The following is a 27,038-nucleotide window of genomic DNA, read 5'->3' as shown; positions in this document are numbered from 1 at the left end:
TCGCAGGCGACTCAACGGGACATAACAACAACAACAACAATTATTAGATTCTTCACAGACGTAGTCAATTTAATTCTTGTGTAGTTTATCTCGTGAGGTCCATGTATTATTGTGTTTAGTGAAAATGGTTTTCACAATGGGGCGGGGGGACAAAAATCAACGTACACAATTTAATCATTCAATCTCCAGCCTAATTTCTGTCACCAAGTCTGAATTTAAGACTATTATTTCCTTTTCTTTGTTTCCAATTTTTGCACCTACATCACGAATTATTATTAATGCATCAATATTACATATGTGGACAATTTCAAACTACGAAAATTGGTAGCTGCTAGATACTTTCAAATATATTAAGACTTATAGTGATCCTCTGAAAAACAGATCTGAACCTTGTCCTATCTTGTGCCATCCTCATCATCTCTGACACACTAGAGCCCATTGTTGCAGTCACTGTATCAATCCATTTCATTGAGAGCCTTCCTTTCTTCTGTTGACCCTTCATCTTTCCAAGAATGATGTCCTTTAAAAGGAATAGATTCTCCAAGCCACATGCTTAAAGTAAGAGACTGTTTTGCCATCTTTGCATATAAAGGAGCACTGCCGGTGTACTTTCTCCAAGACATATCTGCTTCTTCTTTTGGCTGGCCATGGGATATTCATTACTCTTCTCCAGCATCACAACTAAAAGCATCAGTTATTTTTCTGTCATCCTTATTCATTGCCCAGCTTTCAGATGCATAGCTAATAATTTAAAAGACCATGGGCTGAATAAGGCACACATAAGTATTCTAAACTGACATCATTGCTCCTCAGTAAATTGGAGAGGTCCCTGTTAGTGGACTTGCTCAATGCAATAGGACTCCTGATCTACTGACTGATGGTACCAAAGGTGTTCATTTGGGATCTGAGTAAGATAGAACTATTGACAGTGTCAATCTTTTCTCCAACTATCATGGTTTTGCTTATCGATCCAAGGGTGAACATCTTTGTCTTCTTGATGTTGTGATGCAATCTGTTAAAAAGGCTGTAGTTTTTTATCTTTTGGAGCAAGTGGCATCCACTTCCATAATAGCTTGCCTCCAGAAACCCTATGAACGAGGAGAGAGGATGAAAGGCTCCCAAGCATAGAGGACTCTCCTTCATAGGGTCACTATGAGTCGCCTGAGACTCGACGGCACTTAACAACAACAACAGAGCAAGTGTTTCTAGTTCTCCTCACTTTCAAGAAACAAGATTGTGTAATTTGCATAATGTAGATGGTTGATGAGCCTTCTTCAGATCCTGATGTCACATTTTTCTTTATAGAGTCTAGCTTCTTGTATTATTTGCTAAATAAATAAGTAAGTAGGTAGGGTTTTTTTTAGGGGGTTGTTTTGTTTATTGCTGTGTACTGTCAAAACAGATATGACTTGCATAGAAGGAAAGTGCCCCTCCTCCAGCAGAGCATCTGGTGGAATAAATATGTACGGATATCAGATACAACCTCAACACACACCTCATGCAGTATTCCCTTGCTGTGTTAGGACAACATCATCTTGGTCTATGTATAGGTTTCCTGTGAGCATAATAATGTATTCTAGGATTTGCATTCTTCTCAATGTTAACCATAGTTTGTTAGGATCCATACAATCAAATATCATTGCACAGTCAATAAAGCATAGACATTCTTCTAGTATTTTCTGCTTTCAGCTAGGATCCGTTTGACATTAGCAGTGATATCTCTCCTGCTGCAGCCTGTTCTAAACTCAGCCTAAACTACTGGTAGTTGTCTGTCAATGTACTGTTGCAGTCTTTTTGGATAATGACCACCAATATTTTGCTTGCATGTGAAATTAATGATGTTTGATAACTTCCATAATCAGATGGATCACCTTTCTTGGGAATATAAAGAAATAAAGATCCCTTTCACTCAGTCAGCCAGACAACTCTAAATTTCCTGGTAAAGATTGGAAAGCATGTTTAGGGCTGCATCTGTTAGTTGAAATATGTCATTTTGTAACACATCAATTCAATTGCTCTCAGTACAGCTTGAATTTGTTTCTTCATTACCTTTGGCTTTTGTTCAAAGGTACTTTCTGAAATTTTTCAGTCTCAAATATTTTTTTCTTATTTTTTAGTTACACTGTAGGCTTTCCATCTTTTGATGCTTACTGGGTCATTAAAGATTTTGCACATAGCACAACTCAATTATTGCAACTGGAGGCTTCATTTGCTATTCAGTTCTTTTAGCTTGAGAAATGCTGAAGAGTTCTTCTGTTTTTATCCTCAAATGTTCTTTGCATTTTCATTTATAGTACTTTGCTTCATCTTCTCTAGCTACATTTTGAAACTTTCTGTTTGGCTTTTTTACTTTGACATCTTATCCATTTGTTTTGTATGGGTTTTTTTTCCATTATATTTGTAATTTTTATTCATTCATTGTTGCACATTTTCTTCCAACCCCCTTCGTACTCCTTTCCCAGTCCACTTTGCAAATCATCTCTTGTTCCAGATTGTTATCATACATATAATATCTACTCATATATTCCTTTTGTGTTGTTCTTCCTCTCATCTGTTCCAATGCAGTTTTCATTATCTAGGCACTCTTTTTCTATGCTTCCCTCAACTGCCCATGTCAGTCCTATTTCATAACAACAGTGCTATACAGTGTCCTTTTGTGACTGAGATATTTTACTCAGGATAATGTCCTCCAGGCTTGCCCATCTTGTGTAATGTCTTACAAATTCATTATTTTTCAATACTGAATAATATCCCATTGTGTCCTATCTTTATACCTTTTCAACCTGCATGCAGAATAGATTATCCGGGAGGCTGGGCTCTCTGAGGAGAAATGTGGGGTTAAAATTGATGGAAGATTTATCAACAATCTGCATTAGGCAGATGACACAACCCTGCTTACTGAAACTGAGGAGAACCTGAAGCGCTTGCTGCAGAGGGTCAAGGACTGCAGCTTCCAATATAGATTGAGGCTCAATGTCAAGAAGACGAAGATTCTCACCACTGGGCCAATTGGCAGCATCAGTATAGATGTTGAAGAGATTGAGATTGTTCACGGCTTTAGTTTGCTTGGCTCCACAGTCAACACTCTTGGCACCAGTAGCCAGGAAATTAAAAGAAGTATTGCCATGGGAAAGTCTGCTGTTAGGGACCTCTCCAAAGTACTAAAGAGCAATGGTGTCACTCTGGAGACTAAGGTGCATCTGGTACAGGCCATGGTCTTTGCTGTCACTTGTTATGCATCAGAGAGTTGAACAATGACCAAGGAGGATAGAAGGAAAATTGATGTCTTTGCGCTGTGGTTCTGAAGAAGAGTATTGAGAGTACCATGGACTGCTAGGAAAACAAACAGATTTGTCCTGGAAAGGGTTAAACCAGGTGGCTCCTTGGAAACTAGGATTCTGAGGCTCCCTCTAACATACTTTGGACATGTGGTGACGAGAGACCAGTCCTTGGAGAAGGACATCATTCTTGTTGGGTGGAGGGACAGTGCAGGAGAGGAAGGCCCTCTATGAGGTGGATTGATTCAGTGACTGGGATAATTGGGATGGGAGTGTCAGAGACAGTGCGATTGGCACAGGACAGAGCAGAGTTTAGGGGTGTTGTACATAGGGTCGCTATGAGTCGCAAGCGACTCGATGACACATAACAACAACAACAACAAATATACAACAGTTTTTCTACCCATTTGTTTGTTGATAGGCAATTGGCTTGGTTCTATCTCTTTGCTATTGTGAATAATGTAGCATGAGTGTGCATACATCTGTTTGAGTCATGGCTCTGATTTCTTTAGGGTATGTTTCTAGTAGTGGAATTTCTGGGTTAAATGATATTTCTATTTACAATTTTTTTTAAAAAGCACCAGAACACCATCCATAATAGTTGACCATTTTACATTCCCACCAGATGTGCATAAGGGTTCTGATCTCTCCACAACCTCACCAGCATTTGTTGTTTGCTGCCTTGTTGAACTTTGCTATTATTACTGGGGTGAGATGATATCTTCTAGTTGTTCTGATTTGCATCTCTTTTATAGATTAGGAGTTTGAACATTTCTTCACATGTTTGTTTGCTATTTGAATGTCTTCTTTGGTGAAATGTCTATTCATATCCTGTGCCATTTCGCAGTTGTGTTCTGTGGTATTAGTCTAAAAGTTGGCTTTATTTTTTTTTAATCCATTTAGCCTCTGCAATCCAGGTAACTTAACTGCAGATACATGGTCTTGCAAATTGGAACAGATGTGAGATCAGGATAAAAGAAAAAGTGATTCACACAAACAGGGCAGTAAGGCTTGAGGTGACCAAGACGTGGTGGCAAGACTTAAGGGAGACTGGAGCAGACCCTGTTGGTGAGACTGTGGTGATGATGTTGTTGAAGAGAATGTGACATAAAGAAACTGACAATGAGTAAGCAGTGGAGCTCTGAGATAAAGGCCACACTTAAAGGTGTTTGTTGTTTTTTGCCATATTCTTGATGGAGAAGCTGACTTAGAACTGTTCTGAGATAAACCTTGAAGGATGACTTGGATTTGACCGCTGAACTGAAAACAAAGCCTGGACTTAGTGAGGAATTGTGCCTTGGAACTGGTGGGTTTAAGTCTAGACTTATTTTGTGTGATATTCTTTGCCTCCTCTACTCTCCAACTTCCTTCCTTCCCTATGTTTGTACCATAACTGTGAGTCTGTATGTCAAGTGGCTCTGGAGGTACCATGGGGTTGGTCTATGGGCTCTTTATTTGCTTTCTGTTCTGGAGCAGTGAGGGGCTGTGCTGTTTTCACTCCCTCCAGTCCTTTCAGAGAGAAGCCCATGCCCTTGTGCCCAAATGTCCCCTTTTCTCCTTCTTAGACAGGTTGTTTAGAAGCCCTAATCCAAAGCATGAACAGACTTCCAAGCATAATGAAATACTTGGAAGCAGGAGAGAATAAATTACATTATGAGACCTTCTAAGAATAAAATCCCTATGCACATCCAAAAAGTACTTCAACAGGGTGAAAAAGGAGACCCCATAGACTGGGGAGAAATATTTAGCAGTGACATATCTGATAAGAAACTTATATCTAAAATTTATAGAATACTCCAGCATTTCTATTGTTTTAGCTGCTTGACATTCTAATGCAATTTTGGCAGTCTCTTCTGACATTGCTTTTGGCTTTTTCTTTCCTGTCTCTTTGTAATGACGTCTTGTTCTCTTCATGGTGATATCCTCGTTATCCTACAACTATTGTGGTCTTTGATCATTGGTGTCTGTTGTCTAACATCTATTCATAATATGATTTTTAAATTCAAGTGGGATAGACTCAAGGTTACTTTGTTTCTTGTGGACTTGTTTTTATTTTATTCAGCTTCAGTTTGAACTTGGACACGAGTAACTGATGGTCTGTTCCACAGTCAGCATCTGGCCTGGTTTTAACTGCTCATAAGGAACATCTTCAGTTTTTCCTTCCAACACTGTGGTCAATTTAATTCTTAAAAATCCATCATCCCGTAAGGCCCATGTGTAAAGTGCCCTTTTCTGTGTTTTGTGTTTTGTTGTTGTTGTTGAGTTTGTAGTTTGGGGTTTTTAAGTATTTGTAATAAATAAATCATTGACTTTTCAAAATTCAATCACTCGAGGTCAAGCCTCATTTCTGTCACCAAGATCATATTTCATGAATACCATTCCTTCCTTATAGTTCTCAACTTTTGCATTCCAGCAAAACTTGATAGAATTTCACTGTTTCCTCATCTTTAGCTTTAGCTGTTAGTCTTTATGTTAGAATAATGGTTATATTTACATGTCTTCTTTGTACATTTATGGATAGGGTCCTAACATTCACCACATTATACTCCAGGATAGATATTTAAATGATCTTTATATCTATGAATGTAACATCATTCTTCCTCATTTTTTTCATTTCAAGCTCAGAAAGATCAGTTCATATGATCTTTTGATTCAAAGTGGCCAATTTCAATCCATCTCAGCTTCGTAGTGCCTGGAATGTTGATCTTTTTGTGTTAAATTTAATTTTTTAATAACTTCCAGATTTCATAGATCCATACTTTTTATATTCTGCAGTCCAATTATTAATGGATATTTGCAGCTGTTTCTCCTCATTTTCAGTTACTTCCAATCTGGGAAATGCCTCAAATACTTTATCTACCCATGTTCCTGTATTGTTCAAAGAGTTTTTAAAGCTCTATTCTTTAAAAATATAGCCAAATGGAGCCTGGGTGGCCCCTACAGCCTCCTGGCTAAGGCCTGTGGCTAGCATGGACGGATGAGTTGTGAGTTGAATTGTGGGATGACATCAAGGATTTCATCCATGACGAGACCAAGGGTCATTATACAGACAGATGAGAAAGAAAGACCAAAGTAGATACCAGAAGAGACTCTGAAAATTGCACTAGAGTGTTGATAAGCCAAAACAAAGAGAAGAGATGCTGAAGTTAGAGCTATACAGAAGATTTTTAGAAAGCAGGTTGAGAAAATCAAGTATAATAACAAAATGCAAATAGCAAAAGCAGGAGCAAATAAGGGGACAACTTGCTCAGCATTTCTCAAGTACAAAGAACTGAAAAACAAATGTAGTCCTTGAGTTTCAAACTGGAGATGCCGCTGGCAAAACTTGAATAGTCTTTGAAAGTAACAAAAGGAGATGGAGGAAACACATAAAGTCCACTGTGCCACAAAGAACTTATTGATATAAAACCATTTCAAGAACTAGTGTATGATACAGAACAACGGTAAAGAAGGAAGAATTTCAAGCTGCACTGAACAAAAATTTCAGGCTGAACTGACAAAAATATAAGGCCTCAGGAATTGATGGAATACCAACTGACATGTTTCAGCAGACACATACAGCTATACAGCTCTGGACACGATCACCAAGCTGTATCAGGTTATTTGGAAGACATCTAGCTGGCCAGCTGACTGGAAGAAATTCATATTCATTCCCATTTTCAAGAAAAATGGTCCAAGAAATATGGAAATCAGCGAAAAGGTCATAAATATCATATACAATCAAAATATTTCTGGAGATTATCCAAACTAGAAGAATACATTGACAGAAAATTGCCAGAAATTCAGGCTAAGCTTAAAAGAAGCCATAGTACCAAGGATATGATATATTTTTTATTTTAGATGAATCTTGGCTGAAAGCAGAGAATATATCAGAAGGATGTCCATTTTATTAACTATTCAAGGACATTTCACTGTGTGGATCACAATTATGGTTAATGTTGAGAAAAGCAAAAGTCCTAGAACATTTAATCATACTCATATGAAATCTAGACTGAAGAGTCTGTTGTCTGAACAGAGCAAGGGAACGTCACATGGATTAAAATTCAAGGAAGGTATGTGTTAGGATTATATTATTTCTCCATACTTATTCAATTTTATGCTGGACAAATTATATGAACACTGGATTTTATAAAGAAGAATGTGGCATAAAGATTAGATAGACTCATGAACAACCTTGGAGACAAGGATTTTGAAGCTCTGTCTCATATAATTTGGGCACATGGCCAGTAATGACGAGTCCTTAGGGAAGGATATCATGCTTGGAAGGGTGGAGGGACAGCACAGGAGAAGACCCTAAATAAGAGAGATGACACGGTAATTGGGATAATGGGGTTAGGTGTGTTGGAGTCAGTGTAACTGGCTCAGGATAGGGCAGGGTTAAGAGCTGCTGTAGACAGGTTATTATGAGTCACAGGAGACATGATAGCACATTAACAACAATAACAACATGAACAATTTACATTATGCAGCTGACACAACCTTGGCTTGCTAAAAGTTAGGAAGAATTGAAGTGCTTGCTGCAGAAGATCATAGACTACAGCCTTCAATATGCATTGCATCCCATCATCAAGAAGACAAAAATTTTCACTATTAGTCTAATAGGCAACAGCATAATTTATAAAGAAATACTGAAATTGTCAATGATTTTATCTTACTTGGATCCACAATTTACAACCTTGGTACCATCAGCCAGGATATCAGGAGACATATTACATTAGAAAAGTCTGGAGTGAGAGACCTCTCCAAATTACTGAGCAGCAATGTCAGTTTTATGACTAAGCTGAACTTTATTCAGGTCATGGTCATTTCAGTTACTTGCTATGCATCTGAGAGATGGACAATAACAAATCAGCCTGAAAGAAGCCAAAATAAACCCTGATGCCTTTGAAGTAGTGTTGGAAAAGGGTACTGAATACATCCTATGACGGGGAAAAAAATCAACCCAGATATGTCTTGGAAAAACTGTGAGTGCTCTTTAGAGACAAGGATGAGGGAGTTTTATCTTACATATTTTGGGCATGTTATTAGGAGGGATCATTCTTGGGAAAGGGACATCATGCTAGGAAAGGTAGAAGTTGAACAAAAAAGAGGAAGACCCTCAATTAGATAAATTGATACAATGACTGCAGCAATGGGCTCAGCTAAGTCAGTGGCGATCAGGATAATACAGAATAGGACAAGGATTAGATTTGTTGTATGTCATATTGCTTTGAATCATAGTCAATTCAATGACATCTAATAAGAACAAAAACAATATTCTCAGCAATAAGACAGGGTGGCACAGAGGTTAAGAACTTGGTTTTCATCCAGAAGGTAAGTAATTAAAATCTACCAGTCACTCTCACATAGCAGGCAACCATCTGTTTCCACAAAAATCACAGCTTTAAAAATTCTATCATTACTGATGTAAGTTGGATTTGAGGTGAAAGCAGAGAGTACCAGACAGAAGTCTACCATCTGGATGTTTTATCAATTATTCAAAGGCCTTTGACTGTGTGGAGCACAACAAATTGTGGCCGATTTTGATAAGAATAGGAATCCCAGAACACTTGATTGTGCTCTTGTGAAACTAATACCTGGACCAAGATGCTTTGAACATAGTAAGGAAGAATGGCATGTTTCAAAATCAAGAAAGAAGCCCATCAGGGTTATATCCTTTCTCCATACCTTTTCAGCCTATATGCAGAATAGATCATGAAGAGTATGAATTAATTGAAGAAAAATTTGGCATCAAGTTTGGAGGAAGACTTATCAACAACCTATATAATGCAGATGCCACAACCTTGCTCACTGAAACTGAAAAGGACTTGAAGCATTTGCTGCAGAAAATTAAGATCTGCAGCCTTCAATATGGATTGAATCTCAGCATCAATAAAACAAGGATCCCAACACTAAGCCAATAGCCAGCATCATGATAAGACTGAATTGTTAACAATTCATCTTGCTCAGATCCACAATCAATATCCTTTGCACAAACAGTCATCAAATCAAAAGATGAGTTGCACTGAGAAAATCTGCCTCCAAAAACTTATCCAGAGTGTTAACGAGTAACAGTGACAGTGTAGAGACTAAGGTGTGCCTGATCCAGACCATGGCCTTTTCAATTGTCTGCTATGCATCTGAGAGCTGGACAATGACTAAGGATGCCAGAAGAATTAATGTCTTTGAGTTGTGGTGCTGGAGAGTAGTATTGAACATACCATGGATTGCCAAGGGAACAAAATGACTGTCCTGAACAAAAACGTCTGCCCTGGAGAGGGTAAGACCAAATTGCTCCTTGGGGGCAAGGAATTTGAAGCTCCATTTGGCATGTTGTTAGGAAGGGCTAGTCCTTGGAGAAGGGCATCATGCTTAAAGGTCGAAAGGTCAATGGAGCAGAGAAAGACCTTGCGTGAGATGGATTGGCACAGTGACTGTGGTAATGGTACAGATGTGTCAGAAAGTGAGGTTGGCTCAAGATAGGGCAAGGCTCAGAGCCATTTTTCATAGTGCCACTATGAATCATAATTGACTCATGGACACATAAGTAGAACAACAACGACTTTATAAGGAGCACTTGTGGCCTAGTTAATAAGAATTGTGCTGCCAACCCAATGGCAAGCAGTTCAAATCTATGAGCTACTGCTTCATGGGGGAAAAAAATTAGTAACTTCTCTTCCTGCACTTAGCTGCCTCTAAAAACCTCCTGGAGTGTCAGCTATGAGTCAGTTCTAACTTGAGGATACTTAATAGCAACAATGACATTATATACAAAAGAAATTTGAACACCAAAAGAGATATGCGGCAAGTCCTCTCAAAGCCACCAGAAAAAGCCAACCTTGTGAAGACCTTGATTTCAGACTTCTGGACTCCAGAAGTATTAACAAATATATTTCTGTTGTTTTCAACCACTTAGTTTGTAGTATTTTATTTTTTTAAGGTGACTCTGATTATCTAACACACTTTGAAATGAGAAAACATCTATATAATAAATAAAATTTAAGTTCTGGGCCACTCCGTTCTCCAAGTACATCTTTTCCATAATTGGCAAAATGAGTCTGGTCTTGATCCTGTAAAAAAGCAGCAATATTCATGAATGAGAATTAAATGAACACACATGTCCATTTTCACTGAACTGCCCGAAATTGTTCAGTATTTTGTGACCATTATAATGGGTGCATAGTGGTGTCAAAGGCCATGCAATCAAAGGCCACAGAAAGATGGTTGCACTATTAACACAGAAGGCATGCCTCTCTGTCAGGCCAAAAGCACAATGAATATATGGGATAAAGATGGACAATTTCCCTTCCTCCTCCTGTGACTTATGGCCTCAGAAAACCCAGTGGGGGATCAGGTATGAGTTGATTCCAACTCTATGGCAATGAGCTGACTTGAATTCCTTCTCCATGCCTTTCCTCCGTAATTCACCCTCTCGTATAGAGTTTTCTTCTTTTGACTTAATCAGTTTCTACTTTTTTCCAAGGCTTGCGTCAAGTCTAATCTCTTCCTGATCACCTTTACTCATAGTTACTGTTATCTAGCTTCACACATATCTCTGATCATCACCCTAGTCATTTGATGATGTGTTGTAAGCTGCCTTGTATTGCTAGCTCTTCTCCGCCCACCTCCTTCTTTACCACATGCCTGACAGTTCTTCAACTCTAGCACAAATTCCATGTGGATTAGGGACATACTTTGCATATCTTTTTCATTTCTACAGCATCTAGGGCATTGCCATGCAAATAGCATGTATTTGGCAAATAATTTCACACAAAACAATTTTGAGATAATTTTTTTTAATTGCTGAATCATCTAGTCCAAAACTGTCAGACAGCCTGAGATTCTGACGCATTTTTTTAAGCCAGATGGAGGATTTTTTGGGTCCCCAGTTTCACATATTTCAGTTAAAATCCCCATAAACAGTTAACAAAGTCAAACCCTAAATTAATGTGGGTGACCTAACTAAAACTCTGTTCTTATACACTTTTTATATGGTGCATCGGGATAAGCAAACCATTGCTGAAGTGAGTAATACAGAACTTCAGTGTTTAGTCAACCCTCCGGAAGCAAAGACTTCCACGCAAGGCTTATTTACATCTGTACCCTGCAAAAGGAAGTTTTGGCCAAAGTGTCTGCAGTCTGTGTTCGACATGCGTGTCCCACACAACCACGTAGTCCTTATAAAACCACCTATATCCGTTCTCATACACCAGTGTCTCGCCATCGTGTTACTCATAGCTAAGAGCAGCATTTTTAATTAAAAAAAAAGTTACTGAGCTTCTTTGTGACAGTATGAGATGTGATGCAGAGTAAGTATAGTAATTGCCACGTGAAAGGTAATCTCCCCAATATACTTATCCCATTATAATATATTAATATAAGTGCTTGCTCAGTCTCACTTTGGATTTCTTCAAAGGGTTACTAATTCCATCATTCGCAACACAGATCCAAGAAGACTCGGTTGCTCAGGGAATATTTAGCAGATGAAAGAAGAAAGGAATCATGGGAGTAATTCTTCACTCAATGAACCAATTGATAAATGCTCAGGAAGCACATACTGATGTGCTCTGAATATCAAAGTGTGTGCAGAGAAATATGATAGCATAGCCACACCAAAGAGCTTATTTTTTTCCTAATCTAAAATGAAAGCAAGCAAAATTAGGAAGTAGGAGGGGAGGGGAAAGAGTTCTCCTTTAATTCTTTGAGTAAGTGCTGACCCTGTGCAGCTGTTTTTAGTTTTCAAGTGCTTGTTTTCTTCACTTTATGTATCAATAATCATAAAAGGCACAGCTGGTGATTCATTTAGCTTGCTTGGCATTCTAAAAAAGAAAAATGGAAAATTTTACAACAGCATTCAGAGGTCTGTCTATTCTTGACAACTGTCTGACAACAGTGGGCCAGCACTTCTGCTTGTCTGAAAGTGAGCAGCCACTGCCATCTGTCAACAAAGCTGGTTCTATTAGCTTCCACTGAGTCAGCCTTGACTCCTCCTAGTTACAAGTACAACAGAACCAAATGCTTCCCAGTGTTGCACCATCCACATAGCTGATTTTGCATGGAACCATTGTAATCCATTGGATTTTTATTAGCTGACTTTTGAACATACACTACCAGGCCTTTCTTGTTTGTTTGGAAGCTCTGCTGAAACTTGTGCCTCATCCTATAAGCACGTGACTCTTTGCTGAGAGAAAAGTTGTGACTACACAGAACTCTTTAAAAGGGATATGTGATTACGTATTATTGTCATGACAGGAGTCCAGAATGAAGGCTGCATAGTGGAGTGAACTTGGGGGGAGGGATTGTAAAACAATGAAAGAATTTTCCCTTTACTTTTCAAAGAGAAGAGTGTGCTGGGAGGGGGAGGTGCAACAATGAATGAATGAAAACCCAAAGTCTCTGTAAATTGTCATTAAAATTAATAATAAAAAATACATCCTAAAACAAAAACAACAACAACAAAAAACAACAACACATAAACAAAACACTGACAGGGAATCAAACCCAAGCCTTTCAGGTGGAAAAAGAGAATCCTACCAGTGAATCAGAAAGCTGGACAATGATTAGGGAAGGTAGAAGGAGAATTGATATGCCTTTGAGCTGTTTGTATATTATTGACTATACCATGGATGGCTAGCCGAAAAAACATCAAAGTTCATCATAGAGACAGTGAGACCAGGCAGCTCTTCGGAGGCAGGGATTCTGAAGCTTTGTCTGACATACTTTGGACAAGTTCCTTGGAAAGAGATGTCATGCTGGGAAGGGTGGAGGGACAGCGCAGGAAAGGAAGACCCTTGATGAAATGGATTGATTCAGTGACTGAGGTAATGGTGGTAAGTGTGTTAGGGACAATCAGATTGGCACAGGATAGAGCAGGGTTTGGGGCTGTTGTACATAGGGTCACATTGAGTGGCAGGCAACTCGATGGCACATAACAACAACAGCAACCAGTTAATCACCAATGCCCAAAATGGTTGCTGTGAGATTGATTGTAGCTTATAGCAACCCCATGTGTGCCATGGTAAAAAAAATGTTATCCATAAGGCTTTGTGTAAATAGATTTTCAAATCTTTCACCTAAGGTGTCTCTAAATATACTTGAACTTCCAACTTTAGATTATTAACCTTTTATACACCCCAGAGACTCTCTTACACAGAATGCGTAAGTGATAATTGCCTGGTGTCCTTGTATACATTTTTGAGGCAGAATTATAAAATTATATTTTGAACAACATATATAAGTGGTTAAGAATAGTTAATAGATTAAGTTAAAAATGTTTTATGGGAAGATGCATGGAAGTTGGGTTCCACATGAACTGATTTTTAACTTGACCTTTACTGGAAATGTCTCTATACTTGGGCCATTGGGCCAAATTTGTCACTTCTTAGTTGAATTTATGTCTTTTGACACTTTATATATTAATTCTCTTCATTGACTTCGCAGAATCACTTTGTTTTTAATGATCTCTATTAAAGTAGAATATACCAAAACCCCCAAACCTACTGCTGTTAAGTTGATTCTGATTTATAGTGGCCCTTTATCAGGTTTCTGAAGCTGTACATCTTAAAATGAACATCTTTCTCCCATAGAGTGACAGATGGATTTGCACCATCAACCTTTTGGTGAACAGCCTAATATATAAAGCCCTGTGTGACCAGATATCATTAAAGGAATATAAGAAAGAAGAAAAGTCAGTGGGGAAGAAGAAGGAAGAATATTCAGAGGCAGTAAATGAAATTTAATTGAGTACTTGCTTCCTACAATAACATCATGAATGAACTACAATGTAAATGAATTACTGCATGCAACCTAATACAAAAGAAAAATATGAAATCTCAGAACAAAAAGATCATCGTATCTGTCATTTATGGGATAGATGAACAACTTTAGAGAATTAATTGGTTGAAACATTAACATCAATAAAATATGCCCTTATAGATTCAAATATATATATTTATTATATATATTCAAATATATATTCCCTTATAGATTCAAATATATATATGTATTTATTATATATATAATATATATTCAAATATATATAAATATCCATATATCTATATTCATGTATGATTTTATGCATCTATATGATTATCAGTCCCTTGAGATCTGTGTCTTAAGTGTCAAGAAATTGATGTAAGAGCACAATTTACTGAAATCAACCAACACAGGAGCTGTATCACAATCGCTTACGGGAATCAGCCTGGCACATTGTGTGTGCCAGCTGGGATTACCATAACAAAAGTGAGCCAACCATAAATCTTGGCTTCATGAGTACTAAATGTATTTTTTTAAGGGGCTCGCTAACAAACTCTTTGGTATCCAAGGTGGTAGCACAGACTAGAATAATAAACTCTTCTGTTCATAGAAACCAGGAATGCATTTGGGAATCCTAGCAAAGCGAAAAAGAAGAAAGTCTGGTGGTGTGGTCTTTAGTGAACTGTGCTGCTCATCCAAAGGTGGCTCCTTTCTGGTGATTCGACGGATTTGGCTGCTTTGCAGGGGAAAGGTAGACGTTCTCCTCAAGTGCAATTTACAGCTTTTGAAAACTCATTGGAGGGCCAATTATGAGTATATTCCAACTCTGTAACATATAACAACAGCAACGAAACTTGCTCAAGAGTCAATTATGAGTCATTTCTGACTCAACAGTAATGAGTTGGTTATAAATTAATCAAACCCAAAGTATTGCAAAACAGCAGTAAGTCAAAACCAATCTTACGTCTATAGATTATTCTAGTTCCGGGATAGTGAGACATACATTTTACTTTGCATATAGCCAAATGTGAATGAATCAGTTCCAATTAAGTAAAACACCCAAAAGTTTGCTATTCATGATAATCAATCAATTTAAATTGATAGGGAGTTTTGAGGTGGGATGAGATGGAAGACCTTGGTAGAAGTAGGATTATTTTTGTTGGTTTGATGTTGAATCTGATCTTAACATCTGCCAATGGATATGAGGTATCCCTGAGAGGTAAGTTCCCTATTTAGTTGTGAATGTCAGGAGCACAAACCTCTCTACATTCAAGCACGTATCACAGAGTAAACCCAAAACCTTATAAAGAAAATTTAAGTAAGAGAGATCTTTTATTTTAAGTGTCTGTGCCTACTTTTGAGTTTTTTCTTTTTAAACTCTGTAATAATTAGGGAGCTCTGAATTTAAAAAAAAAATCTCAGAAACAGATTTGAGACCTTGAACACGAAAGGAATGAAGATCAGATGAGCTTGGGAGAATATGAAGAATATCATCCACAGAGAATGCACTAAGGTCATTATAAAGACAATAGGAAGAAAAGACCAGGATGGATGTCAGAAGAGTTTCTAAATATCACATTAGAGTGTTGAAAAGCTGAAAAAAAGGGAAGGCGGCAAGAATTTAAGGAGCTGAACAGAATTCAAAAGGTGTCTAGAGAAGACAAATGTGCAAAGCTGGAGTTAGGAAATCAAAAGAGCTGGACTCACTCTGGATTTCTTAAACTGAAGGAACTAAAGAACAAATTCAGGCCTCAAGTTACAATACTGAAGGGTGTTATAGGCAGAATATTGAATGATCCAGGAAGCTATGAAAGAAGATAGAAGGAGTATACAAAGTCATTGTAAAAAAAGTAATAATAATTGGTTTACACAGAAGAATTTCATGAAGCAACACAGACCAATAGACAGAGGTGATGAAGTGCAAGCTGCTCTGAAAGAATTGGCAAAAATCAAGGTCCCAGGATTGATAAAATACCAGTTGATGTAGTTCAAAACCAGATGTTTCCCTGGATGTGCACACCAGATTGTGCCAAGAAATCTGGAGGACAACTACCTCGCTGACTGACTGAAAGAGCTTCTCATTAAAAAAAAAAAAAAAAAAAGTTGATCCAACAGAGTGTGGAAATGATCAAGCAATATCACTTATATCACATGAAAGCAAAATCCTGCTGAAATTTATCCAAAAATGACTAGAACAGTGCATCAACAGAGAACTACCAGTAATATAAACTGGGTTTAGAAGAGGCTGTGGCACTAGGTACATTATAGCCAATGTAAGATGAATCTTGGCCAAAATCAAAGAGTACCAGAGAAATATCTACCTGTGTTTCATTCACTGTGCAAAGGCATTTGTCTATGTGGATCACAACAGAACACTTGATTGTGCTCATGCAAAATCTCTGCTTGGATCAGGGAGTAGTTGTCAGAATAGAGCAGGGAAACCTGCATGGTTCAAAATCAAGAAAAGAATGTGTCAGGGATGCATCCTGTCTCCATATGTTTTCCACCTGTGTGCAGAACAAATCACTTAGGAGGCTGAGCTTTATGAGAAAAGATGTGACATCAGGATTGCAAGAAGACTCATCAACAAACTACGTTATGCAGATGACACAACCTTGCTTGCTGAAACTGAGGAAGACCTGAAGTGCTTCCTTCAGCAGGTTGAGGGTTGCAGACTTCAATATGGATTGAAGCTCAACATCAAGAAGACAAAGATTCTCATCACTGGCCCAATTGGCAACACCATAATAGATGACAGATTGATGTGGTTAACAGTTACAGCTTGCTTGGCTCTACAATCAAAACTCTAGGCACCAGCTGTTAGGCATCCAAAAGATGAGTTGTATTGTGGAAGTCTTATGTTCAAAACCCTAAAGAGTGATGATGTCAGTCTAGGGACTATGATGTGTCTGATGTAGTTCATAGACTTCACAATTACTTGCTATACATGAGAGGTGGAGAATGATTAAGAATGACAGAAGACGAATCTAGTCAATTGAGTTATGGCACTATAGAAGAGTCTTGAACATACCATGAACTGCCAAGAAAACAAACAGGTCTGTCTTGGAGAGGGTGAAACTAAGTTGCTCCTTGGAGGCTAGGATTTTGAATCTCCATCTCACACACTTTGGACACATGGCCAAGAGGGACTAGTCCTTGGAGAAGTACATCATGCTTGGACAATTGGAGGGACAGTATAGGAGAAGAAGACACCAGATGAGATGGTTTGGTACAGTAATTGGGGTTATGGGGGTAAGTGTGTTGGAATCAGTGAGACTGGCCCTGGATAGGGTGGTGTAAAGAGCTATGAGTCACTATGAGTCACAGATGACTCAATGGCACATAATAACAGCAACAACTGATGACACAGCCAGCAGAGACTTGTGCTATTCACTCAAAGGCAACATCTCCCTGGTGGTTCAAATTCACCAGTAATTCCACAGGACAAATATGAATAATCTCTTCCTGTGGGGTTTACATCCTCTGAAAATCCACTAGAGTCAGCTATGAGTTGATTCAAATCAAAGATAATGAATGAATAATAAGAAGAAAAATTACTTTTTAAGGCTTAGAGGACATAACACGAATATTGCTCTGTTTCTATAACCTTTATAAAAATAAAAATTATCATGTATTTGAAACTATTTTACCCAAAATTATGGTACATGACTAGATTTAGGGAGGTGGATTTCATTGTAATGAATCTTACTTGAAACTAAAAAGTAACTACCTTTTTTTCTTTTAACTTTGAGCCTTTGAAATTCCATGATCAATTCACATCACAGCCCCCTTTTAGGCTATATACCAGGACCTCTTTCCCTCTTTGGAAAATATGTACATCAACTAAACTTGAGAAAAGGTGTTTATTACTCAAATAAAATCAAGCAAGAGTATTTCTATATCACTTGACATGGCTATCACAAAACTTTTGAACTCTTTAGCTCATACAATTTCCATACTATTTCAATTTACAAGCCTTGGATAAACACACAGTAGGGGGTATGAGAACTAAAATTTTAAAGTAAACAGAATCATAGAAATAAAAACCTGTAGCATTTCAACAGTTAATTACTAATCTATCTGCACATAAACTTGTGTGGCAAAGTGAGTGTTGTCAGCTCTGCCACTCACAAGTGTTCCAAGATAGCAGAGGAAGAAAAGGGAGATTTCTTAAGTGCAGATGAATGTAGATAAGATTCCATTTTTAGACCTAAGATAGGGAAGTCATCATCAATTCTGCTTAGAGTGAATAGAATTGAAAGTGGTGCTTTGTTGACTACCACTTTTATGTAGAATTTTCCCCCATCCCTTCCATTCTTATTATTAAAGCAAAAGATATTGTTGTGTTTTTGTGTACCATCTATTATAATGAACCAACTTGTCATTGATTGTCAGGTTTTCAGAGGCAGTAAAATCACACGGAAGGAGATTGTTTCTCTTACTTCTATGGAGCAGTTGGTGATTCAAATTGCCTTTTGCTGCCTTTGTGTTGGCAGCAAAACTCCTTACCACTAAGCCATGAGAGTCTCCTAAACAAAATATGTTGTTGTTGCTGTTAAGTGCTGACGAGTCATAGATGACTCACAGGGACCCTATGAACAAAACACCTGAGCACTTGTATAACTTTCATCATTTCTCCAAGTTCATAGAGTTTCCAGAGGCAAGCTATTTTGAAAGTGGATGCCAGTCCTGCTACCAAGCTTGTTTTAATAGAGAGCTCCACCAAACACTGTCCACCATGGGTAACCATTATCACATCTGACACGTCAGTGTCACATTTTTTAACATCACAGCAACCAAGAGTTACCTCTATACAGCAATGTACAGACCAGTGCTATACCACTTACAAGAGTGTTAAAACAGGCCTGAGGGCCACCTATTACAATCACCTACCTTTGGGTTGGTAGCATAACTTTCTATCCACTAGGCCAACAGAGCTCTCTCTATGCTGTTGTTGTTGTTAGGTGCTGTCTTGTCATAGACTACTTACTCACAGCAAACCTATCAATGAAATATAGACTTAGAAAATAAGAAAATTAACTATAGAAGATTAAAGTTTTTTACTTTGTAAAAGGCAATATTGTACATAAGATATTGTGGTAGTTGTGTACTATTGAGTTGATTCTAACTCAACAGGCTTGAGGTCTTGAACACTAATGAACGAAGACTAGATGAGCTGTAGAAAGACAGCAAGAATATCATCCATGAAAAATGCAAAAATGGAAGAAGACAAGACTAAAAAGAATGCCAGAAGAGACTGAATATTGCAATAGAGTGTTGAGAAGACAAAGCAAAGAGAAGAAATCAAGAAGTTAAGGAGCAGAACAGAAGATTTCAAAGTGCAGCTCAGGAAGACAAGGAAAAGTATTATAATGAAATGTTCAAGGAGCTGGAGTCGGAAAATCAAAAGGGCTGAACTTGCTCAGTATTTCTTTTCCTTTTTATTTTTAATCTTTTTCTTCGCAATTTTGTAAGGTGAAGGAATTAAAGAATAAATTCAAGCCACAAGTTGCAGTGCTTAAGAATGCTATGAGCAGAATATTGAATGATTCAGGAAGCATTAAAAGAAGATGGAAGAACCTGCACACCACTGCTTCCTTGTCCCTGGGCCTCCTCGACTCCTCAGCTCTCTGCCCCTCCACGCAGGGTCCACAGATCATGGCAGATCCTCACATGAGGCAGATCAAGATAAAAACCAGTGTACTCAGGAAATTGGTCAAAGGAAAAATGATAGATGAGAAAGAAGTTAAACAAGAAGAAAAAGTTGAAAACATGAAGGCTGATGGTGAAAATTATGCCATTAAAAAGCAGGCAGAGAACAACAACAACAAAAGCAGACAGAGATCTTCCAAGAGTCCCAGATGGTGATCCCAGACTGCCAGCACACGTTGGAAGCTGCATATGCCGATCTTCAGCAGTTATTAGAAAGTAAGACAGACTTGGAAGAAGCAGAAGAATAAAAAGAAGCACATGTCATTCTAGATACAGTGAAGTTGGAAGCTGAAATATTTCTGTATAGGGTTTTTATGCCTTAAATCCTAGAATCCATTCAACAATTCATGATGTTCGACCATTGCCATGTTAATTTTAAGTAGTATGATAATGTGATTCTTTTTATGTGTTTTTGTGTTTTCTTTAACTAATTTAAATATTTTTTTAAATGATTATTTTTTTGTGCATGTACCATCAACTTGGATCTGACTGGTACAGGAGGAGATTGTCTCTCCAGCAGAGCATCTGGTGGACTTGAACCGTAATATAAATAATTTTTTTAAAAATGAAGATGGAAAGTGTACATAGAAGAACTTCAAGAGGCAATGGTGATGAAGGAGGAAGTTCAGTTTGCTCTGAAGGACTTGGCAAAAAAATAAAACCCTAGGAATTGATGAAATAACAACTGACATATGTAAACAAAAAGATTCTGCCCTGAATCGGCTTACCAGTTGTGCCAAGAAATCTAGAGGACAACTACCTGGCCAACTGACTGGAAGAAATCCGTATTTATTTCCTTTCCCCAAAAAAAAGTGACCCAACAGAGTGCGGAAATTATTGAACAGTATCACTAATATCACACACTAGCAAAATCCTGCTAATGATTACCCAGAAACAACTGGAACAGTACATTGACAGAGAACTACTAGAAATACAAGCTGGGTTTAGAAGAGGTCGGGGCACTAAAGATCTTATCACCAATGTCAGATGGATCTTGGCAAAAAGCAAAGAATACTAGAGGAATGTCTATCTGTGTTTCATTGATTGAGGCATTTGATTGTGTGGATCACAACAAATTGTGGCTAACCTTGAGAAGAATGGGAATCCCAGAATACTTGATGAGCTTAGATGAAACCTATGCTTGGACCAGGAAGCAGTCCTTAGAACAGAGCAGAGAAACACTGCATGGTTCAAAATCAACAAAGGTGTGCACCAGGAATGCATCTGTCTCCATACATTTTCAATCTGTATGCAGAACAGATCATTGGGGAAGCTGGGTTTATGAAGGGGAATGTGGCATCGGGATTGGAGGAAGACTCATCAACAACCTACGTTATGCAGATGACACAACCTTGTTTGCTGGAAGTAAGGAGGACAAGAAGCACTTGTTGCAGGTCAAGGACTGTTATCTTCAATATGGATTGAATCTCAACCTCCAGAAAACAAATATTTTCACCACTGGGCCAATGGCAGCAACATGATAGAGAAGAGAATGAGGTTGTTAACAATTTCATTTTGCTCAGCTCCACAATCAACACTCTTGGGACCAACAGTCAGGACATCAAAAGACAAACTGCCTTTGGAAAATCTTCTGTCAGAGACCTCTCCAGAGTACTGAAATGCGATGTCAGTCTAGAGACTAAGGTGCGCCTAATTCAGGCCATGGTCTTCGCCATTACTTGCTATGCATCAGAGAGATGGACAATGACTAAGGATGCCAGAAGAATAGATGCCTTCGAGTTGTGGTGCTGGAGAAGAGTCTTGAACATACCATAGACCACCAAGAAAACAAATAGGTCTATCTTGGGAGATAGCAAAACCAAGTTTCCCCCTGGAGACTAGGATTTTGAAGCTGCACCTCACATTCTTGAGGCACATTGCCAGGAGGGACTCATCCTTGAAGAAGGATATTATGCTCAGAGGGTGGAAGGATGACACAGGAGAAGACCCTGGATGAGATGGATTGTACAGTAACTGAGGTAATGGGGGTTGATGTATCGGAATCAGTGAGACTGGCTCAGGACAGTGAAGAGTTCAGAGCTGCTGTACATAGGTTCACTATGGGTTACAGGTGACTCGACTGCACAAAGAACAATAACAAGAACAGCCCTTTTGGATTTCCCATGAGCTCTGGTGGCCTAGTCTTTTATGTAGTTGTACTGCTAACCCAATGTTGCCATCTCTCTGTTGGTTTGAATACACCAGTGACTTCAAGGGAGAAAGACGGGACACTTCTTTTTGTGCAATTTTTAGTCTCAGAAACTCAGTGAAGTATCAGTTATGAGTCAATCTGACATGACAGGAATGAGTTTGAATTTGGGTGGGGTTTTTTTATATGTATGGTAATCATTTTTGGAAGAAAGGTAGTGGTGGTGCTTGTAGCAATTTGGGTTAACCCGAAGACTATGCCTCTTTGGTGGTTCAAATCCACCAGTGTCTCAGAGGGAGGAAAATGGACCAATTCCTCCTGTGAGATTTTTAGCCTCTACAACCCAATGGAAGGTCAATTATGTGTTGGTTACAACTTAATAACAATGAATGCTAGTGAGTGAATCATTATGGGGAAAGATATTTTTCCCTTGGAATCAATGAGTGGATTTGAACCACTAACCTTCCACTTAGCAGTTGAGTGTTTAACCATTGCTCCACCAGAGCTTCCTAGTAACATGTAATGTGGAGTGAAGTAGAAGTCCTATCACATCCAAGGGTCTAACAGACTCTCTAGACAGCAGAATCTGCAAGGCTGACCTTGTTTCTCTGGGCATTATGATCATTCTTCTGTAGCTTTGGAACTGAAGAAAGCCTCTGTTTTGCGAAGTGGTTTCTCTTTCTTTTCCTTGCCAGTGGTTCTGGTAGAGAAGTGTCAGGAAATTTGGGATTTGAGTCACTAGATCTCCACACTTAATCAAATCATTATTTCTTCACGCACATGCAGACATCTTTCTGTTATTTTCTGTTTTCAGCCAATCATTGCTTATCTGACATCAGTAATAATATTCCTGGTGCCACACCCTCCTCTAAATCCAGCTTGTATTTCTTACAGTTCTCTGTGGATGTACCATTCTAGCTGTTTTTTACATATCTTTCAGTAATATTTTGCTTATATGTGACAGTAGTGATATTGTTCAATAATTTTCATATTCTATAGGATCACCTCTTCAGGATATGAGAAATATGAAGACTCATGTGGCACCAGGATTGGAGGAGAGCTCATCAAAGCCTGTATTATGAAAATTGCACAACTTGCACTTGCTTCAAAAGGTCATAAAATACTATGTGCATGCATAAAACACAAAGCATATGAATGATTTTATGCAAACCAATAAAATATGTAAAAAATAAGAAAAAAGGTAAAGACAGCTGAGATAACTGTTGTTATTATATACCATTGAATTGTGTAACTATTAAAAAGCAGCTCTGAAACCTGCCCGATCCTGAGCTAGGCTCCCTGTCTCAGACACATCTACCCCATTGTTCCAGTCACTGTGTCAATCTATCTCAAGCAGGATCTTCCTCTCATGTGCTGTCTCTCCTCCCTTCCAACCATGATGCCTTTTTCCAAGGACTGGTCCCTCCGTGCAATATGACCAAAGTATGTGAGACAGAACTTCAAGATCCTTGCCTCCAAGGAACAACTTGGTTTCACCCTGTCCAGAACAGACTCGTTTGTTCTCTTTACAGTCCATGGTATGCTCAATAATTTTCTTCAGCACCACAACCCAAAGGCATCAATTCTTCTTCTACCATCTTTAGTCATTATTCACCCGTCTTATGCACAGCAAGTGTTTGAGAAGACCATAGCCTGGGTCAGATGCATCTTAATAAGCAGACTTACATCCTTGCTCTTCAGCACTTTGGAGATGTCCTTTACGGTAGACTTCCCAATGTAATTACTCTTCTAATTCCCTGACTACTGGTGCCAAGAGTGTTGCTTGTGAAACTGAGCAAGCTGAAACTGTGACCAATCTCTGTTTCTTCTCTATCTGCCGTGGTGCTGCCAATTGGACCAGTGATGAGAATCTTTGTTTTCTTGATGTTGAGTTTCAATCTATATTGGAGACTGCAGTCCTTGACCTTCTGCAGCAAACACTTCAGGTCCTCTTCAGTTTCAGCAAGCAAGGTCGTATCATCTGCATGGTGCAAATTATTGATGAGTCTTCCTCCAATCCTGACACCCCATCCTCCTCGTAAAGTCCAGGCTCCCAAATCCTGTTCTACATATAGATTGAAAAGGTATGGAGACAGGATGCATCCCTTACACATTCTTTTCCTGATTTTGGACCTTGCACTGTTTCTTTGTTCTGTTTTGATGGCCTGAGATAACTAATGGTCTATCATTTGCTGCTTAAAATTTGAAACTCCTCTGGCATCATTCAAGACCATTTTACTAACATTTTACACATGGAGAACTGGTTAAATAAACTGGTCTCGCTAAGTAATGAGAGACATAAATGTCTCTCTCTACTGGAAACTGTTGGGGTACTTCATTGGAAAAAATGTTATAGTTCATACTCTGAGACAAAGCAGATTCTGTGTGATGATAAAGAGACTCTGGAGCTGAGCCTGGAATTGTCTTGTACTCTATTATATACTTGCTTGCATCTTTTCGCTTCTACTGTATTGTGTCTTATACCTTAAAGGCTTTTTCAAAGTGTTATCTGTAGAGTTTTGTGTGTCTTTCAAGGATTTGATCTTGTGAAATGCTTGTAATAATTTTCTTGTAAGATTATGATATGGTCAAATGATGGCACCAGACCAATAATTTGTACCCAATAAAGAGTTACTATTATTATTATTCTTATTATGAGATATTAGTTAGATCAATACTATGTTTTTACACAGTAATATAGGTGTTAGGGTTTGTTTGTTGTTGTGGTAGCTTTTTTTCCCAAATTGTGCTCCTACACCTCCCATGTGTACATTATTTATGCGTGTGCATGATATTAAAAATATGGCATTTAGATAAAAAAAAGAAACTTATGGACTGTTGTTATTGTTTTAGGTACCATCAGGTTGAGTAAGACTCATAGCCACTCTATAAAGAATAGATCTGAACCCTGTGCCATCTTCACAATCTCTGACACATTAGAGCGCATTGTTGCAGTCACTGTGTCAACTCACCTGGTTGAGATTCTTCCTGTCCTTCGTCATCTGTCTACCTTTCCACACATGATGTCCTTCTTCAAGGAATAGACTTTCTTAGCAATATATCCAAGTTATAGGAGAAGAAGCCTTATTATCTTCACCTCCAAGAAGCACTTCTGTACTGAAGATGGGATATTTAGTACTCTTCTCTAACATAACTCAAAGACATTAATTTTTCTTCGTCATCCTTATTCATTGTCCAGATCTTAACAGCATAGCAAGTGATTGACAAAACTGTGACCTGAATCATATGCACCTTAGTCCTCAATCTAACATCATTGCTCCTCAATAATTTGGAGACATTCTTGACTGGATTGTCTTAGTGTAGTATATCTTCTGCTGCTGCCAAGTGTTTATTTTGGATCCAAGTAAGATGAACTCATTGACAGTTTTGATTTTTCTCCCAGAGCCTTCAGTATGGAGTGCATCTCAGCATAACAAAACAAAAATTATCACCACTGGGACAATTGGTAGCATGATGATATATGGAGAGAGATCTGAAGTTGTCAAGAATATTATCTTACTTAAATATCAGCAATCAAGAAATTAAAAGATGAGTTGCATTGGGAAAGTCTGCTGTCTTTTCAATTGATTGTTGTGTATCTGAGAGCTGGACAATGACTATGGATAACAAACAAAAAATCGACACCTTTTATTTGTTTTGCTAGAGGAGAATATTGAATAAACCATTGACTGCTGAGATAATAAACAGCTCTATCCTAGAGGAAGTAAAACCAGAGTTCTCCTTGGAGACAAGGAGTGTGAAAGAAACTGTTTCACCTACATTGGGCATGTTGCTGGAAGATGCTATTCCTAGAAAAAGACATCATTCTAGGAAAGGGCTATTCATTGTACTGGACTCTATGGCACATATCAACTATACTAGTAACAAACATGCTATGCATAGGGGCCTCTACTGACTAGTGAGTAAGCAGTTGTACTGCCAACCCAAAGGCTTGTGGTTCTAAATCGACCAGCTGCTCTGAGGGAGAGTGATGGGAAATCTCCTTTTTGAAGACTTACAGCCTCTGAAAACCTGCTGGATATTCAGCTATGAGTTGGTTTAGACTCAATGGCAATTAATTTGGTGAATTGTGTCATATCTCACACCTGAAAATTGTAATTGTTTTAGATACTCATATAGCACATATCATGTGCCTACCATGGACTGCTAGAAGAACAAACAAGTTCTTCTTGGAGAAGGTGAAACCAAGCTGCTTCTTGGAGGCAAGAATTCTGAAGCTTCATCTGTCACACTTTGGACATGTTGCAAGTCGGAACCAGTCCTTGGAAAGGGATGTCATGCTTGGGAGGGTGGAGGGACAGCACAAGAGAATAAGACCCTCGATGAGGGATTGATTCAGTGACTGGGGTAATGGGGTTAGACGTGTCAGAGGCAATAAGATTGGCACAGTATAGAGCAGGGGTTAGGGCTGTTGTACATAGGGTCGTTATGAGTCACAGGTGATTTGATGGTACATTACAACTTTTGTAAAAAGAAAAGTCACCTTTTAAATTTTGTTGCTGTTTGGGATATGGCAGAACACATCCAAAATTAACAGTTTCTCCCCGTATTTAATTCCATAATATTATGTGTAATTATGTGTAAACATTCTAATGCTCTTTTTCCAAATTATTAACTCTCTCATTAACTCGAACTTGCTGCCACCAAAGTTTTCTGTTGACTCTTCTGTGTCCTTTATTTCATAAAAGAAGTTTATAAAACAGTAGAATGCTTGAGTTTTGTCAACCATTTGTTTTGTAATTGGCTTCAGTCCAACAACCTTTACTGACTTAGTAGTTATGCCCTAAAGATAAAAGAGAAGCACAAATATTGATAATACTTGTCTCGGAGAAAAATCCATCCATATTTAGTTAACATGCCAGCAGTAGAGTCAGTGGTAGCTTGCAGAGCTTCTGTGTGTTGCTAGCAACAAGAGCCATGACAAAGCAAGGCCTGAAACAGAAGTCGCCTGCATTTGCTCATCTGTGATGAGGCAAATTGATGCTGGAGAGTAATAAGTCCAGAGTAATGAAGCAGCATTTACCATAGGAAAATATGAACTACAGTGAAAACAGAGGTAAGCACCAACGCAATTTCAGAGCATAATGTGTGGAATTATGACATCTTTCGTTTTATGGAATTTGGGTCTTATGAACATGAGTGTT

The 27,038-nt window shown here is 38.4% G+C and overlaps 1 pseudogene; it reads left to right on the top strand.

Annotated features, from left to right (window-relative positions):
- The first annotated feature begins 19,670 nt into the window (after positions 1 to 19,670).
- LOC102847881 lies at positions 19,671 to 20,047 on the top strand (annotated as a pseudogene).
- The last annotated feature ends 6,991 nt before the right edge of the window (positions 20,048 to 27,038 follow it).

The sequence above is a fragment of the Elephantulus edwardii genome, unplaced genomic scaffold (genome assembly GCF_000299155.1).
Source record: "Elephantulus edwardii isolate Elephantulus edwardi_28Jun2011 unplaced genomic scaffold, EleEdw1.0 scaffold00078, whole genome shotgun sequence".
Lineage (NCBI taxonomy): Eukaryota > Metazoa > Chordata > Mammalia > Macroscelidea > Macroscelididae > Elephantulus > Elephantulus edwardii.
Note: the sequence above shows the minus strand (reverse complement) of the source record. Positions and strands in the feature narration are given on the sequence as shown.